General features: G+C 51.4%; 1 protein-coding gene across 4 annotated transcripts in view; it reads right to left on the bottom strand.

Moving 5' to 3' along the window:
- Positions 1-18,205, bottom strand: part of LPP (LIM domain containing preferred translocation partner in lipoma) — a 312,873-nt gene extending 294,668 nt beyond the window's left edge. For 2 of the 4 annotated variants that reach the window (XM_035334166.1, XM_035334167.1), the window contains exon 1: positions 3,490-3,508. The gene's annotated coding sequence lies outside the window, so the exon portion shown is untranslated. Of the gene's footprint in view, positions 1-3,489; positions 3,509-8,437; positions 8,542-12,030; positions 12,081-12,644; positions 12,728-15,934; positions 16,034-17,554; positions 17,735-17,813 lie in introns of those variants that run through there. The other 2 variants (XM_035334161.1, XM_035334162.1) reach the window with 2 other exon arrangements.
- Positions 18,206-18,418: the final 213 nt, after the last annotated feature.

The raw sequence follows: 18,418 nt of genomic DNA on the forward strand, positions 1-18,418 counted from the left end.
CACGCAGGTCGAATGGAGGAAAAGCCGTTCAGTGGTGGGACAGGCAGGGACAGGTCCATTCTGCACCTTGTCCCTCCGGGATCAGAGGGAATAACGACACCTGGTGTCTTGTCTGAAGCCCTGAGAAACACCAGGGTGGTGCACTTGCCCTTCTCAACTGCTGTATTTACTTAAGCACGTATACTTACACACTCTCCATGAGGTCAAACACCACTCCACCAAAACAAACAGCAGGCAATGACCCAAATGGGTCAATGTACAAAAATTCACCACTTTTTCCCCTACACAGTCACTGTCTGCGGAAGTGGCGCAAGCCACGGCCATAGGGCACCAAAGCCCCTTCAGGAAGCCCTGATCTAAAACCCAGACAGCTTTTGGCTGTATGGCTGGCCATACATCAGCCAACGTGCACCAAGCCACCACCGCTACACGCGGTGAAGCAGCCTCTGCAGCACCTCGCAGAGAGGGGAGGGTGGGAGAGGGGACTCAGTTTTGACAATGAAAATGTAATGGAACATTTTGCATCGATCTATTGTGGGATGAGTCATTTTTAGAATGACTCGCCTCCTCTTCCCCACCCCCAAATTATGGACTACAAGAAACGAGCCCAGATAATGGGCAATTTCACGTTTTAAACTCAAGTTTTTCTCGTGCTGGAGCAACGTACCGTGCCAGTACACGGAGCTCCAGAGGAGGTGCCCTTCAAGTTCCCACACCTTTTATTGCCTACGAAGAAGTTGGAGAATAAATAAGAAACCAGAAGGAAGATCTGGAAAGCATCAGCAGGAGACCCCGCCCCCCGCCCAACACACACACACACAAAAATAAGATGTATATCAGATATTTCTAGATATTTCTGATATTGCACACACACGAAGTAAGCAAGCTGGAAGAGGATTAGATTTGGGAGGAAAGTTGAAGTTATTATTGCTGCTTCAAGAGAACTCTAGGGGCTTTCCAGTCCATGGACACTGGCTACAGCGTAAATGCCAAAATGAAGGGCAATTATTTTCAAAAGCAGAGAAGAAATCAGAGAAAGGGAAGTAAGACTGGTGACAGTAAATTCTTCCTTGACTCCTTCAATCCTTGGGACTGGAACAAAACCCAGACAGAACCTGTGGAAGTCCCAAGCTCTTTTTTGAGAACTGGAAGCAGGACACCAGGAACCAGCTGACCAGTGACTTTTTGCCATCTCAGTTCTGTGGAAGTCAATGCACAAAGGACCTGGGTGCAAACGTTCCTGCTCTTTTACTGGGGAGTGGGTAAGACACAACAAAAACATCAATCCCACCCACATCCTCTCAGGTGTCACTGAAGTGCAGCCTGTCTCACTTGAAAACCTACTCACAGTATATATACCCATACTAAATATATATTTATATGTAATCTCTGACTTGGTTTTTAAGTCTTTGGAGAGCTACCTTTGATGGCATTAAGCAGAAGGTGGCAATTTACTTATGCACGTGCCTACTGAGGCTCTTGCAGTGGATGGCATAGCATGTAAGCGCCCAGCTCCCCACCAGATGTACAAGGCATTCAAGCCCAGCCAAGGGATCTCCCAGCCCTGGCATTCAGACAGGACCACCACCCTCCATTCAAAGAAGAAACTGGTGCTTCATGCACTGGGAGATGACTAATCCCAGTAGCTGAGTTACAGCACAGCTTCTAACACACACACACAGAGATGTTAAGGTCATCTCAACTCTCATCTACAGCATCCCACAATATCCCCTCCCACAGCAGCCTTGTTGCTCTTTTTTCCTCCTACTGCTTTTCTTATTTTCTACCCTCCCCTTCAACCTTCTTTCCTTTCAGGTCTTTTCATCTCCTTCCATAGCAATTTACCCTCCTCTGTCTATCCTCTCCTCCGGCACCTCAAACACCCTTCTCACCACCCACGACTCCCACCCGAGAAGCCCTTTTCTTCTAGGAATCCACTTTGCCTGGATTTCCATCTCCAGCAATCACCCATGCCCTAACCAGGCCCTCGAGTGCATATTTGTCCGTCTTGGATTGCAGATTCTTTTGGACAAGGACTGTCTTCTTCCCCACTTGTAAAACACGACACACATTTGTGGAGCGGGTAAATGATAAATACGCAATCTCAGCATTCCAGCGTAGCTCAGTGTCAGCTCCCTCCACCGAGCTCCCTCGGTGTTTGCCTTCCCTCTACAGCAAACTAATCTACCCTTAAGACTTTTTCTTCCTTATCTCTCAGCTACAAGGCTATTACTTAAATCTATCAGCATTCTTCAAAAACAGTTGAGAAAGGGAGGAGGGCAAACAAAGGGCCTTCGGCAGCACTGCTCACCCACGAGCTCACACCGTGAGCCACACGGAGGCTGGGGGAGCACTGCACACGCTAGCAAGGGGAGAGCATGGCCACAAATACCTTACCAGGATTATTCCACCTCACGTGCCTCGTTCCTGCTCAGTTGTCAATCAGTTGCTGGAGCAGCAGGCACACAGATACTTGCTGGAGGGGTACCTAGCACACCTGCACTGACTTGTACCAGCCAAGAGGCTCTGCTTTTGGGAGAGGGGATAAACGGAGTGATGAAATGGAAAACTGAGGCAAGGAAAAGAAAGTTACGAAGAGAGGATTACACACAACACACAAGGCACAAACTGGTGACTAAGAGGCCTCCACGAAAAAGCCAGTGGAGGCAAAACCCTGCTCCACGTCAGCGCTGAGCTGATGCCCTGCAGCAGCTGGCTGTGTGGCAACACTGCCCATGCGCCACGGGGGATCTGTGTGGTGGGTGTAGCAGTTCTCAAGAATCAGCATGGTAAGATGCTCATTCAATAAATAAATAAAAAAAAGAGGGCAAGTGGGCTAGATAGTTCACAGAGTTGATGCTATCAGCTGGCTCCTTATCTCAGGAGAACGTGAGCTGTCTGGGGTTTCCTAATGCCCCAAGTCGCTGCTCTCTGGCCCTTCTGCCCTCCTCCACCACGTGGACTTCACCCCTGCCTCCCACCACACGCCAGCCCCTCGCCCACACGAGGTCATCGCCACCACCGCCTCGAAATGTCGATCTTGATACCCTCCCAGGTTTAAGAATTTCTCACTCACCCACTCTGAGCGTGCTCAAGAGCCACATCCCTCTCTGTCCCTACAGCTTGAACAGCCTCTACGAGATTATCTGATACAGCTTTCTTGCAATCGTACCTCTGCAGATGGTTAGCTGATAACCAATGAAGAACCGTGGAGAGCATCTGTGTCAGGATGTATAAAGGATAACACTATTATCCTCTCAGAAACCTCACCCTTATGAGAAACTACAATTTTTGTTACTGGTTTCGGTTGAACTCACTAGCTACCCTCAGAACAGGCAGCGAAGGGGAACACGTTCAAATAAATAACTTGGACGGGGAGCATCAAAACCCCCCTGCGATTAAAGCAGACAGCCACTGCAGGCGAGTCGGCAACGAGAAAGATTCGAGCAAAATTAAAAACAGGAGCACCGCTGAAGACGAAGCCATCACCTAGAAAACAACAGAACACCTTGTAGGAACAATCACATCAACAAGCAGCCCCCCCTCTGCTCCGAAGGCTCTTGTCTGTGTGGCAGCCTTTCACGAGATAGAGACTGAAGAGCTGGTGCTTAACGCTGCCCCTGGAGACTTGCCCGGGAGTTTTGACGTGGCTCCGGGCCCTGTGCATAAAAGGGCAGCAGTGGCTACACTCCTTGTGAACTCCTGCTGGCCAGGCTGTCTGGCAGGTATAGCTGAAAAGGCCATTTTGGGGAAATATTGCGTCTTTTATAGCTTATCTCGGTGCAGACAGCTGCCTCGCTTCGCCAGAAATAGAAGAATTTAACAGCCATGTTTGCAGGGACAGATTTTAAAGGTTCCATCTTCTAAGAAACAACCTACACATCCAGAAACAGAAGGCCAGATTTGTTTTTACATGGAACCCCCTTCCATATGCTAGCTGTGCCCACGGATTTGCAAAAACCCTGCTCTGAAAACGGGATGTTCATTCAGCAACAGGCGACGAGCAACTTGCCTTTGCCTTCCTACAGAGCCTGCTCCCACCGAAACCAGTGGCAAAACAGCACACGGTTAATTGCATTTTGCTGAAAATCGCTGGCATTTTATAAGCAAAACAGTGGTGAAGGAGAGCATTAAACGCTGGAAAAACAAGCCTAAGAAGTTCAGTGAAAATATCCCACAGCTACAGCTGATCAGCACCTCTCTGTTGGTCCTTTTAGGATCAGATCCCAGAAGGCTGCTATGATTTGTTCTGGGTGATAAAGACAGAGTTCCTGGGTCAGCCCCAGCTGCAGGAGAGGCACTTCCCTGCCCTGGCACTGGGACCAAGCTGGGGAGGACCCTGGGGAGCAGGGACCTCTCCGAGCACGGCTGCAAACGCCCCGTGAGCCCAGAAGAGCCCCTGCAGCCATTCTGCCTCCAACACGGTTGTGAGTGCAACAGGAATAATGTTATTTCCCTGCCTTTTAGAAACTGCAGGCCTGACAAGCTTCTTTAGATCAAAAGTGCTGAATTCCCAGAATTCCCATCAAATTTAACACTGGAAGAGCTGATGTTAACGAAGTAAACAGCTCTGAACCTAACAAGAGCTAGCAAAATTTCAGCGGTATCACCTTTTACCAGCAACAGTTGGACCAGTTGTCTGCAGGATCTTTTTTTTTTTTCCTAAAAGTGAATGAAGGGGTACTAAAGACAGGGGCCTGCTGCGAAATGACCGAAATTCCCATGCAAACAACCCATTAGCAGTGCTCAAATGCAATTTAAATTACTAGTTGTTAAAGTGCTCCTCAATTTCATGGTAAGTTTCCAAGGAAAATTACATGCTACGTACTATTTAATTGATTGTTTTCTACTTCTTAACATCCATTTATTCCCTCCTCCTGTCTTTTCCTTAATTTCAAGAGATGATAATGACTTTTCAGGGAGGAAGGGGGAACGGCTGACAGAGCTGACGAGGGATTTACCTGAAGAACAAGCATGTAGGAGGGAAGTGGCTGCCAAAACGGACAGCTTCTCTGGGACTCCTCCGTGCAATATTTTCACAGTAGGGGTGTGAGACAGCACAGCACAAGAATTCCTTTCCTCCTCAATGCAGGCAGCCAGGCTTCTGAAACCTGACATTTCTTTAAAATGCAGTCACCCCCGTATCAAGCAAAAAGCAACTGGGGAGACTTCCACGCTGTTAACTGATGCTGGTAAAGGAGCAAGAGCAACTTGTTTATTCCTCCTGGGCACACGAGTCCTTGAACTGACGTGCTCACTGGAGGCAAACAAGTTCTTCTCATCTGAGAGATCTTACCCCAAATGCAAATACCTAGTTCACAGGAGCAAATTTCCCTCAAAGTTGACTGAAGAATTAGGCTGAGAGTAAGACCTCCTGCTGCTTGCAACAGCTGTTACACAAGAATGTGCATTACAAAGCTAATAAGCACAGACATTTCTTAAAAGACTGCACTCTGCTCAGATACTAAGCCGTAGCAGTGGCACAATTAGGTGAAGTGCCATCTGGAAACTCCAGAAGCAACGATACATGTTGGGATCCTGTCACACGCTAGCAACATAGATCAACTTTATGAAATACTCAGTATGACTCGGTTTACCTTTGAGCAACTGAAGCAGAAATATTTCACGCTCAGAAAAGTATGACTTTATTAGAGTACGCGTGTTTAACAGCGCCGTTGTTCAGCATGAGGTTGTAAAACACCTGCCTGTCTGCAGGAGCTGAACATGAACAGTCACACGGAGTCAGGAGATTTGCACTTTTCCCAAGTTTGCCACACGGTGCCTCAGTTTGTGCACCCGCACCCACCAGGATAACGCGGCTTTCCCCAGCCTGCAGACACGAGGTAGCGTTTCGGAGCTCTGCAACCTCTGCCTGGAGAAATGCAAAGCCTCAGACACACAGAGCCATCCAGGCTTGTGTTCTTGCCTCTCCCTCCTCTCCTCCAAGCCCAAACGTTGCCCCCATGCTATCTGGGGCAGCTTCTGGGACACGCACACTTAGTGCCTGCTAAGCCCCCTTACAGCCCCCAGGTCACACAGTGACAGTGTCGCCACCCTGCCACGTCCCGCACGGTGCCAGCCCAGCGAGCTATGCCGTGATGAAGGACGGGCTGTGAACCAATCCTCCTTACATGGGAGCTACAGCCAATCTTCTGCATCTAATGCATCATTAAAAGTGACCGAGAGGCATAAGAAACAGGCATGGAGCCCTCTGGACGTGCTCAAGGTCCATGGAAGCCACCAAAGGCTTCTCAGGCTCGAGTGTTTACAGAGTGCCAGGCTGCAGGAGGAAAATCTTTAGACGTGTATTAGTTTACAGGTCAGCCCTTAATGGCTCCATTCCTGGAACAGAAGAAAATCCTTTGTGTGGCATCCGCTGCAGATCCTGGTTAGCATCAGCAGTCACCGATCTGTCCAGGCCCTGGAGAGACACCAGAGAAGAGCCCTGGCAGTTTGCGGCCCCAGCCTTGGGCTTCCTCCAGGCAGGGGCTCTGCCTGGGGGGCTCAGCCTTCAGGTCCATCCAGTGGAGACGTGTCAGGGAGAAGGATCGGCACATGGAGGTTATCAGCCCCAGCGTGCTTCCCCAGGCGTGCCCGATGTCTGCCCTGAGGCCTCCCGAGGAAGCGCCTTCGCTCTGGCGCTGCCTCCAGGCCTGGGGACCCAGTTGGGCCTTGGCACCGCTCGTCTTGGTCTTCCAGTAAGCATGGAAGGGAAGAGACTGCGAGGGGAACAGAACATCATCATTTCCAGCCCTGTCCCCAAAGACCAAGCTGGGCTACAAGCAGCTGCCAAAGCCTGGAGGCACCACATCTAAGCACCGTTGAAGCAGGGGCTGCTCGAGGCACGGTGCAGGAGGAGGCATGGCCCGGGGCCATGCGTGCACACGCAGAGGCAAAGCACAGCGCATGAGGAGCAACACAGACCTGGGCTCACCACCCTCCAGGGCTCTGCACCACCGCACACGACAAAGGAAGGTGGCTCCTCCAGCAAGTCACCGTGCTGAGGCTTCGCATGCTGCAGCAGCTCCATGCGCCTCCCCGCACCCCGCTTTCCAAGCCGTCACCTACGCTGTCTGCTCAGGCTGTGAACTCCTCAGGCCAGCAGTTCTTTCCCAGCACCCCAAAGCCGCACTTAATCCAAGCAGCTCGTTGAAACAATGTGGATTAAAATGCAACTGAAATCTGCAAACTCGAAACCCGACCTGCCTGCCGGAACACACCGCAGCAGTCCCTTCGCTGCCTGCTGGGGTACAATGCTTTTCTGCTCACATCCTAGCCTTGTGCAAACTATGCCAAGCCTTTTTGCTTTCCCCTGAATAACCACGTCAGTTTTGCACCTAAAAGACCTGATGCAAGTCCATATCTCTAAGAAAACCAAACCTCACGTTGAATGTTAATCCCTATGTAAAAGGGCAAAAGAAAATCAAGCAAGACCTCTGCTAGAAAGTTACATGCTAAGTTTAAAACAAGGAGGGGAGGATAACAAGTTTGAATCAGCCTAAAAATACCATTTAGCAAAGCAGATGCACGCATCACTAACCAGGGGTACGAGCCGTACACCATTTTTCATCAACATCCCTTCCCAAGTAGAAGGACAAAGTGCAGTGCTTTCTATCTGAGGCGCAGGACTCGCTGCTATGCAACCCCCAGAGCCAGCACTAAAAGCACTCTATACGTGTTACATGCTCCAAATGACAAGAGGAATGCAGGATAGTGGATCTCCACTCCAGATTCCTGGGCATGGCTTTAGTTGCCATGAATAAAACAGGAAGCAAAACATGTTCCAGGTTCCCCCCCGCTCCCCTGACTTTCTCGATGAACTGCAGTTTCCTTTCAGGAAGGAGCAAGGAAAAGGGGAGAAAAAGAGAAGCAGACAGCTGCAGTATCAGACAGATAAAAAACCATCACACTAAGGAAAAATAAAGAATAACAGGAAAAAACACACAGTGAACCTTCATACAGTTAAGGCTGTTAAACTTCTGCAGTTCCCTAACAAAACAGTTAAATATTAACATTTGAGATAAATTTATCCCTGTGTTACACAGCCTTTTTAACACACACACTTGCTTAGGAGACAGAAATCTTTCTTAAGCTATACTTTACTTGCTGACCACATGCGTATAACCATACCCATTTAACCCTGCAGTGCTTTGCTGCCTTGGTGCAGCAGCCAGAAACTGCAAGGAAGAGCCTGCCTGAACGGGAGCTGGCTTAAATTATCTTTGTACCTAGGCCTGAAGAAACATTTTGCCTCTGAGACCAACCTATTGAGCTAAATTTCCGAGCTTGAGAAACTTTCATCGGGTCCTTTTCTGTTGACTGGCGATCCACATGCCTGCCTCTACCAGCAGCCACGCACACACTTTGATGCAATCCGTCTGACTAAACAAAACAGAAAATCCCAAGTTGCTTGCTAAAGCAGCAATGATGCACTTACCAGCATCCAGGCAAGCTCCTTCGCTAATACGCTTCCCTTTCGAGCAGATCAAATTTGGAACAAGGTCCAGGAGCAAAAGAGAACTGAAAACTGACCACAAGAAGCTTCCAAAACAAGAAGGACAAAAAAAAAAAAAAAAAAAAAAAAAAACCTTACTACAGGAATTCAAATCCTGCTTCCACCAGACCCTGAGTCACCTCCCCTCCCTTGCAATAGATCAGAGCAATGGGTAAACATTTCCAAATATGGAGATCAAAACTCCAAAGGATGTCAAAAAAAATCACCCTTCTCTCCCTGCCTTTGGCACGGGGGTGACTTGCCCCTCTCCAGCCTGAATTCCAGGCACCGAGCACATCACCGTGGCTGACCCACGCGCAGCCCGAACTGGGGACCACGCGGTGCTGGCACCGTCCTGGCCCATGCTTGGGCAGCTCCCGGCTCGCTGCAAGACACCGGGCATTTCTGTCCCCTCCCGGGGATGCCCGAGGAGATGCAGCAAGGCAGCTCCAGGAGCCATCACCCCGCATCCACAATTGCTGCTCCAAACCTCCCTCTCGTCCCTTGACTCACCGGCAGGAGACCTCCCAAAGCTGTTTTTTGAGTACTATTTGAAGGCAAATAGGTGAAATCGGGCCGTGCTTACAGCGACGCTAACTCAGCGCCAGAAGGGCGAGACCCAGCAGTCAGAGCCACCTGGCAAGCAGGGCACAGGGCACAGGCAGGACTGCGCATGGCCTCGGGCTCCTGCCCCGCTCCAGCTGCTCACCTGGGGCAGGGAAAAGCTCCCTGAACCTGACTCATCCAGTCAGCGCCTTGCGAGAAGCGTGCATGTGATTCTGCTTCATCAGAGGACAAACAGCTCTGCAGAGAGGAACACACCCTGCCTGAGCAGAGAGCTCCCCGCAGGGAAAAGGAGCCCCAGGACAGCAGCATCCCTCGATCCCAAGGCCATTCTTCCTGCCTGTAACCAAAAGGCTCCCTGCTCCAACAAACAAGCCCTCCCGGCTCTCTGGGCAAGCAGCACGATGAGACAAGGCTCACTGCCACCTGGGCGGGTTCCCTGCAGGGACGTGTGACGCGGGGATGCTGTGGCAGATGGGAGCAGGGCAGCACCGAGTGTCCCCACTCAAAGTTCAACGTCCAGCCCGTGCAACAAGCCTGGGAGGCAGCATAGATACACTTACAGAGCAAAACCTGCCCACAAAGAGGGGTGATTTACCCACAGCACCGCTCCTGCAGGGCAGCAGGGACCTCTCCCAGGCACCCACGTCTCCCCTCTGCCCTGATGGCCGCCCCACGGGTGACCGGGAGGTGAATATGCAGGCTGAAAGCCTCCCAGCCCCTCTGCCCCGGCAGCCTGCTGGTGGCTGCAGCCATCGGCCACGCTGAGCACGCAGCATCTGAGGAATGTGCAAATCAGGACGTTTTCAAGGGGAACAGGCTGCCCAGGCAGCGCTGCCAGAGTGATTCCCCAGCACCACCCACAAGATGCTATTGAATTTATAGGGAAGGAATTCCAGAGCTGACTCTGCCCATGTATGGCCAAAATAAGCAGTAAAAAAAAAAAAAAGTGGCATTAGAGTACATCTGGCTCTCACTGATACTGAAGCACAGGCTTCAGGAGAAACCAAACCCCTGCGGTGACAGAGGCTGCACAACTACCTCCAGCAGCCAGGCAGGGATCGGGGGCCCCTGACAGCCTGAGTTCAGTCCCCGATAACACAGGTGACAGAAAGCATCTACACCTTTGCTTCTGAAGAAAACAAAGCTTTGTGTCTTTCAGAATAAGAACATTTAACTCGGTGACCCATCACTACCGCTACAAAAAATAAACCTAACAAGGCAGCACCAGCACACACCCATCACATGTTAGTTATAGAGACAGCTTTAAACAGCCAACAGCTCCAGTGGCCCTAAGTGCTACACCAGGGCAACATCTTCCCAAAATGCAGGCTGGGACTAGCCCTCTGTGGGCAGCCAGTCAATTATTCTTAAATAATAATAATAAACCACTGAAACCTTCCCCAGAGCCATGTGCCCCAGCCACCAGCTGGGCCATGAGGAACATCCTCCTGGCTCACAAACTGCAATCACCAAAGAAGATGCTCCAAAACCGTTGCAAGATGAGTTGTGAAAGCGCCTGGGAAGGCTCTGCAAACTCTGATTCTGTTTTTCAGTCTTTCACAGAAGACAATTCCCAGGGTATTGTCTGCGTGAGGGCACGCAGCAGGATGAAGTGGGGATAAGGTAAGGAAGGGAACAAAGCCACGGAGGAGTGACTGGGACAGCAGAAATTCTGCCCCAGGAACGCACCAGCCCTCACAGCCCCGGGCTCCAGCAGCATTAAGAGATCAAAGTTCTCCCTAGCAGCTAAATGCCACTACCTCGCTTGCCCTGCCAGCAGGGAAATATTAGCTGCGTCAGCTCGAGAGGCAACGGGCTTACCGAGCCAGAGAGGAATGCAGGCGGCAGTGGCACAAACTGGGGACAGGGAAACGAAACCCCAGGGAAGGCAGGCTGTTAACGCTGCCTTTGCGCAGGGGTCAGGCAGGGTATGTTTTATGGCTCCTGGGGTTGAAACCTGGCTTCGTGACCTTAGAGGGACTCCCATGCCAGAAATGAATATAGCTGTTAGAGGGGCTGGGAGCGCGGGGGCCCGAGCACACGAGGACAAGCCAGTTCCTGGTCCTGGCAGGCAGCCCAGCACGGCCTTTCAATACCCACCGGGCTGGGAGGGAGCACTGATGTGCTCTGGGGACAGCCCCAGGGATGGGGAAAGCACAGCACAGCAGCCACCCAGCATCCAGGAGCAAGCACACGTCCCCTCAAGCAGCATTTGCTGACGGCAGTCCCACCACGTGGCGTTGGGATGTCCTTTTGGGGTCCCAGCTGAGACGGCATCGTGTCTTCTCCTGCTGCTGTGCTTAAACAGCAGTACTTAAGTATAAACTGAGGTTCAGTGCCCCTGCTTTAGAGCACCTTCCACCCCAAATGACAGAGGACAGAAAGGAGAGGGTTGGACAGATCCATGTCCCGCCACAGCTGAACGAGCAGCTCCCTACCACACCACGCCACGAGTCCCTCTCCTTGCCACAGTCCTAATCCTGGAAAGTAAAAGCTCAGGGGCCTGGGAATAAAATCCAACCCAAGCCTCCTGCACAGCGGTATAGATCATTATCACTTGCCCACTGGGTCAGGCGTGACTGATTTCATTTAAGCAGCATTACATAAGCAGGACGCTCTGAGCATTTAATTCATAAAAATATCTCAAAGAGGTGGAGAGCACAACTTGCACGACAGATGTAACGTGGGGACTGCTGCAGCATCACAGGGAGACCGAGCACAGAGCATGCCGTAATGCAGACAGCCAGGACCAGGGGTGTTCATACACACATGCACAACGACATAAACCTACGTTCCCTCCCACACCATGCACAAAAGCAAGCTTAGGACTTGCAGGCTGAAGTCCTGTACAGCCAAAAGTTAACACAAACGTTTGTGGCAGTTCCGCTTTGCGCGCAAAGGCAAAAACTGCATGCAAAGGAATAAATACAGAAAGCAAGGCAGGCAAAGCAGGTGCCGGCTTGTAAAACCTTGGCCAGAAAGGCTTCCCAGGAGGTTGGATCTGGTAACTTTGCAACAGCTCCACAGAGACAGAAGAGACAGAAAAAGAGAAGAGAACATGAATGCATATGCATTCTTTCATTGCCGTATATAGTACATGCAGACATTTGGTACACACACCCCCGAGCTCTCACACGCCGCTGTATAGTACACACTCTATACGTGCTGCACATCCTTGTTTCCATGTGCCCGGATTTGTACGCTGGGTGTACGTACACACGTATATATGCATTTTTTACGCAGGCATTTGTCAGCGCCCTCCACATCACCTACAAAGGCACGCTGCCACACAGCGCTCTCAGCGACACCGTACCCACAGCCCCAGCGCTGCAGTCTGGGATGACTTCTAAATACTCACAGCTTCTTGCTGGTGCTGGGCCCTTCCCCGCCAAGATCTCTTTGTGCAAGCAGCACAAGGGAATTACCACTTCATCTCCCGTTTCCCAGCGATCCCAACCCCCTCCGCACTCACTTAGGAGCAGCTTTTTTTGGTCCCCTAGAAGAGAGTGGCAGCCAGGTGCTACTGCTAGAAAAGCTGCAATTCCTTCCACTGCCCTCGTGTGTGTGAGAGGTGTTTACGTACCGGCTCTCGCACTGCACAGCTTTGGGCTGTTGGAGACACGCAGGGTGCTGCCGGAGTCACGACTTGGGGTTTCTTGCCCAGCCCTGCAAAGAGAAAGTTTCCATGTGATGCACGCTGGATGGGCTTCCCAACAGCTCTTCTCCAGAACTTGCAGCTTAACCCACACAACTTCTGGGAAACGGAGCATTTTCCTCCCCAACTTAGGCAGAAGCCTCCGTGCTCCTGGGCTGTTTTACAGCAGCTGCTCTATACACCCGGTGAAAGCGAGCATTACAACCCCAAATCACTGAGCTTTAAGGTGTCACACTGGGAATACAACAAAATAAGACAATTTGTAAAGATATGGATGTGAGGGGGATATAAAACGAGGCACAAAATGTGAGAACAGGTGAATCTGCCCCTAGTCCCTGTGGCTCGGGACACGACAAGGGAACTAGGCGGCATCATTTCAATCGGTTTTGAAGCTTACGGGACTTTCTGTTTTGACCAAGCTGACGCTGTTTTTCCCTGAGCAGAAGATGCAGGCAGACCAGAGGGGCCAGCCCATTACCGGCCAGGCCACACAACCGGCATCCTGCACGTGTCAAATGTCACCAGGACACGCTGCCGGGTGCATCCCGTGGAGACGCACAGCATCTGCATTTTGCACTCCTTCCTGCCTCCAGTCCAGCATCCCATCCCGGCCACAGCCCCGACACCCCCACGTCCCTATCTCTGCTCGTGACAAGCACAGGCTCGCCTCGTCACCACCACCACACAGAAAGCTACTGCTGTTTGCTGCCGTAACGATGGAAACGCTCGGTTCAGACTCGCGTCTGTTTTACCTGCGTCGCTCGTGAGGACATTGTGAGCCCGCAGATCTATAACCAACGGATGGCAAAACACCCGATGTGGCTCACAGCCCAGGTCTCCCTGGCCTGTCACTCGGTGGGACAGCATCCTGCCCCTGCCACCACCCCCTTGTCACCGCACGTCATGCCTGATGCTACAGCAGCCGGGAAGGACACGCGACTCTCGCCTCTCCAACACCACAAGAGCACGTTGGGGCCTACCCTGGCTCCATCAGCACCTTCCCAGCTCCATCCCACAGATGCTGTGCTGGTGCCCAGCCCTGACTGATTCCCTGCAGGACCCAGGTGTGGGCAGAGCAGGTATTAAAGCCCCCAGGACCCTCAGCGTTGCCTTCAGGTGCAGCGAGGACAAATTCAGCCAGCAATCACAACGGTGTCTCCCACTCACCACAGGCTGGGGATGAAGATGAGTTACTGCAAGGTTTTATTGCTGCTGAACTCAGCCAAAGAGCAATTTCTCTTCATCCATCAAGGAGGAGACAAGTACAAGCAAATATTATGGTTCTGCATGTTTACTTTTCATTTTAAAATGATGTAGAGTTATACACAATTTAGGTCCTTCCCACAGGCTCCTGGCAAAATGCCCCTCGGTCTTATCTGCAAAGGCAGAAGACAACAACATTCCCCTCTGGTTCCAGCCCTGTTTCAATTCAATTCACAACAGCACCTCCGGGAGCTCCAGGTAAGACAATATTCTTGGGACCCAACCTGTGTTTAAAAGACCTTGGCTCGGGCTTGCCTTTCATCAAGTTTAACTCATGAGATGTTTATAAGACGGTTTATGGGACTCTGGCAGCCCCAGCTAACCGAACGGCATCCGCCTGGCTTTTCTCTCCGTGCTGGCTGTCCCTGTCAGCTTGGGGCTGGGTGCTGCAAGGCGAGCAGGACCCATGGGTGCCATCCCCAGGGCAGGCAGCAACCAGCTGGTGCCAGGCACCCACCTCTCCTGGCCACCAGGGTAGGGACGGCCTGGCCAGCCACAGCAGTACCCACCTGAGCTGCTCCGCCAAACTCCTCCGTTTGTGACCCCAAACACAGCATGGGCAGAACGGAGTCACTTAGCCCCGCTGCTTTAGCAGGAGGCTATAAAGTCGGTCTGGGTTTGAGAGCGCAGAGGGACCCAGGAGAGATGCAGAGGACGAACCCACGGTGCTGGCAGAGCTGCCCAGTTGTTGTATCACAAGCCACGAAGCCATGATGTCACCCCCAAACCAGAGATCTTCAGGACGCGATCTCAACATGCATTTCTTGGTAGGGAACATTTCTCAAGACTTAAGGACCGCATGCCCCAAGCTCCTCTCCCCAGACTGCTTGTACACAGCAAGGAGCATGGCAGCTTGGCGGCAAACCCGCTCCCTGTCTGGCCTCATCTCTCCCAAGGCCATGCCCACCTGTGTCCCAGGTGAGCTGATGGGGACCAACAGGACAGCACCCGGCCCCAAAAAAGGGTCTGCCTCTCTCCCTGCCATGGCTCCACAGGCCTCCTCTCAGCCATGCTCGTTCCCCTTCTGGCTTAGGTAGGGAAAGATGAACAAGCACACCGTACAGACGTACCCACATTATCGCCATGGATTCCAGCACAAATCTGCTGGAGTCCTCAGGGAAATACGGCCTCAGCCCAGCCCCGAGGAGCCCCCTCTGGGTTTCACACAACTTCCCCCTACAACCTCAGTGGGAAATGTTCAGGTGCTTTTCCAGCTCGCTGCAACAGATGCTCAGCAGTCAGCGTGTGGCTAATTCTGATTTTAATCTCGCACCGAGAAAGCCCAGAGAGCTGTCATGGCTGTGCCAGAGGTAACAGTGGGGAAGTCTCTTCGGTAACACAGCCTCACGCCACCCAGCTCCCCCTGGCAGGGCTCAGCACACCGCTCGTGCCTTCGGATCACAGCTGCAGCCACCGGACGTGCATGCATGTGCATCCTCATTTCTGTGCTTAGTGCAGCACAGACCACTTATTTTAACGCACCCGGAAGCATTTCAACAAGCAACTTATCAGTTAAAAGTAATTTAAAGCAAAAAGCTGAACAGCGGGGATCAGCCATCCCATTCGAAGCACCGAGCAGTCTCTGAACAAAGCACTGGAACCAGAATTTACGGAGAGCGACGTCTTTCACAACGGATTGTGTTCTTCATTTGTTTCTTTGCAACTAGTTAAGTTTAAGGTACAGCTCGCAAAAAGCTGAGCTGGTGATCAGAAGTTAAACACGCCATCCCAGGCTGAAAGAAAATTAGGTGAATGGTTGAGATCTAACTCTCAAATCCTGAAAGACGCGACGAGCAGAAGCAGCCCGCTCACCCTGCCTGATGGCACCGATGCTGTATTATCGATGGCGAGAATCAACATCTCACGATAAGAAAAGCCATTAATTTAAAGCACCAGTATGTAAAGCAACATTTCCTGTTTGCTGATTTAAATCACAACGGAACGCAGTAGCTCACAATGCCTGAATTTAAATGTTGGTTCTCCGGCGTGTTTTGAGTTTTCTTTTATTCTTCAGATTTTTCAGAAATGGACAGCTTGAAGCCTCTGCAAGAAAGCTGTTCCAGAGAAATAAGTCAGCATTTTTGGAAGAGAAGGCATCTCTAGCATCACATTACGGTGGCCACTTGGTAACTGAGGTAACAACAATCACCAATCCCTTTAAGAGAAATTCTTAGCCGTTACAATAATTTAAGTGCTAATTATGTTTCTCAACCAGCAGCCTGGCTGAATGGCATATGTTTTTCCTGACTGGTTGAAACTTGCATTCACCTTTATATCTGCTTTACACCCAAAAGTCTTACAGATACTCAGAGCTCCGTTCTGATTTTTTTTCCTTAAATCAATACGGCTGGACTTGCAGAAGGCCCAGTGTGAACACCAGTTAAACTGGGATAAAGCAGCCTCGCGCTGGGAAGCTCTCATTCCCATCCCAACGAGGAACACGTGTCTCAGCCTGACTGCTACAAGGAAACTTGTAGTTTCAGCTGTTCCAGTCGCCAGTTTTCAAGCACCAACAAGTTCTCAGGGAGTCTGCCATCAGCACGGGCTGACAAGGGTCCACTCGTGTATGACTGGCAGGTGCATGTACAGGTCCCCAGCTGACAACCCCATTCGATCTGACCTTTTCATTTTAAATGAAAAACACTTAAAAGCCTGCACCATTTTGACATATGTATTTTTATGTCTTCCCCACACTATGCCAATATTTGTTTTCTGCTGGCCAAAGTCCTCAATACAGAAATCTCAAGCTACTTCCTCTGCTACAGCAGCCCTGATCCTCAGCACTTCTGACCATCACTGACTGGTACATCTGAGCTCCCCACGCAACGTAAACTGAGGAAAATGAGACCCCTTCTATGCAACCTTGAGCTTAGAGCCCTACCCTGACTTCAAATTCAGCGTCTATGCATGGGCAGCTCTACATCTGAACACAGCTGCTCTGAGACACGGACCTATCCTGCTGCACCAGGACACTACTGCTTGCAGGATCCCTACCAGCTTTCTATGTTTCTGTGCTTCTCAGGCTTCATTTATTGAACTGTTCAATTCAAAAGAACATTGCCGAAATTATCTAATACAAAGATCATGCAAAATAACAAACGCAGGAGACACTCTTCCTCTGTGCTGCGGCTCTCCGGCGCTGCCAGCAGCAGCACCTGCTCAGAAAGTTGATACAAGCAGCATGCCAGGCTGCTGCTTTTTTTTATTTTGGAGGCCAGATCCCGTGTTGGTGTAAAGCAGCAAGCACGAATGCAGAGTTTCTATCTGCAAGGAAGCATACACCCCTTTTCATTGTCCTCAGCGCTGAGCTGTTCTCCGACCCACCACAATCCCGCGTGTCAAAATTGGCCGTAACGGGGCTTAGCGCCTCCGAAGTCCTGGTCCAACCCTGGCGTCAGCCGCAGCACGGAGCTGCGGCATCGGCTGCGATGGGTGAAGGCTTGGATCGAAGGGCCAACTCACCAGCAGGCTCGGCACGCTGCAGGGCAGCAGAGCTGGGCCTTCAGTCACCGCCCCACAGGAGTCCCCGTTTCCTAGAGCGGTGGCACACCTGGCTTCGGGGCCAGGTGACTCACTTTCATCTTTGCTGTCACACCTGATTTTCAGGTTTGTCCCTGGGTTCGTAAAATGAGATTAAAAACAAGCGGAAAAAAGGAGCAGAGGTGGAAGAGGAAGAGGCCGAGACCGCTCCAGCATGCTCCTTTGGGCCTGGCAGTGCTGGTGGGGTGGGATCTGGTCTCTCCAGATAGCGACTGCTGCATTAAAATATATGGAAAATTATTTGGGGCACAACATATTCGAGCAATGGCCCAGGAAGCTGTGAGACAGCCCTACCTGCAGCACCCAGGAGCCACCCCACCGGCTCTCAGCTGCAGCAGGTGGACAGCAGTGGAGGATGAACCCAGCCCCAGCAGCAGCCATATCGCATCCCTCATCCTTTAACTGCACAAAGGGCTGAAAAAGATGGCTAGGAAGAAAGGGTGGCTAAGGAATGAGAGGAATCAGCATGCCCATGCCAGAAAGCCCCCATTCTGCAGTGACCTTTCAGCAGCTCCCCGTGGCTGCCAGCGGCGCTGCCTGTGATTTACGGGTCTGTAATTGACACCAGCATCGGACCCTGGATTTTCAAGCGCAGACTACCGGCCTCATGCTGTTCACACTCCCTCAGTCTACTGGAAGCGGAAGACTTTCAGAACAGCCTCATTGATTTCCCCCCAGCACACACACACACGCACAGGCCCCGTTTGCTGGCTGCGTTTCACTAAGGCTGGTTGCAGCGACCTCGAGCAGGAGGGGGGCAGTTTCACTTTCTCACTCGAGTGCACCCCGGCTCCTCGATCAAAGAAGGATAATTGATTTCGCTTTCCAGTTCGCATGCAGTATCAGAGCACCACAGAGCCCGGGTTTCAAACAAAGCATAATGTTTTGCAATGCAACCC

Source organism: Oxyura jamaicensis, chromosome 9, assembly GCF_011077185.1.
Source record: "Oxyura jamaicensis isolate SHBP4307 breed ruddy duck chromosome 9, BPBGC_Ojam_1.0, whole genome shotgun sequence".
Lineage (NCBI taxonomy): Eukaryota > Metazoa > Chordata > Aves > Anseriformes > Anatidae > Oxyura > Oxyura jamaicensis.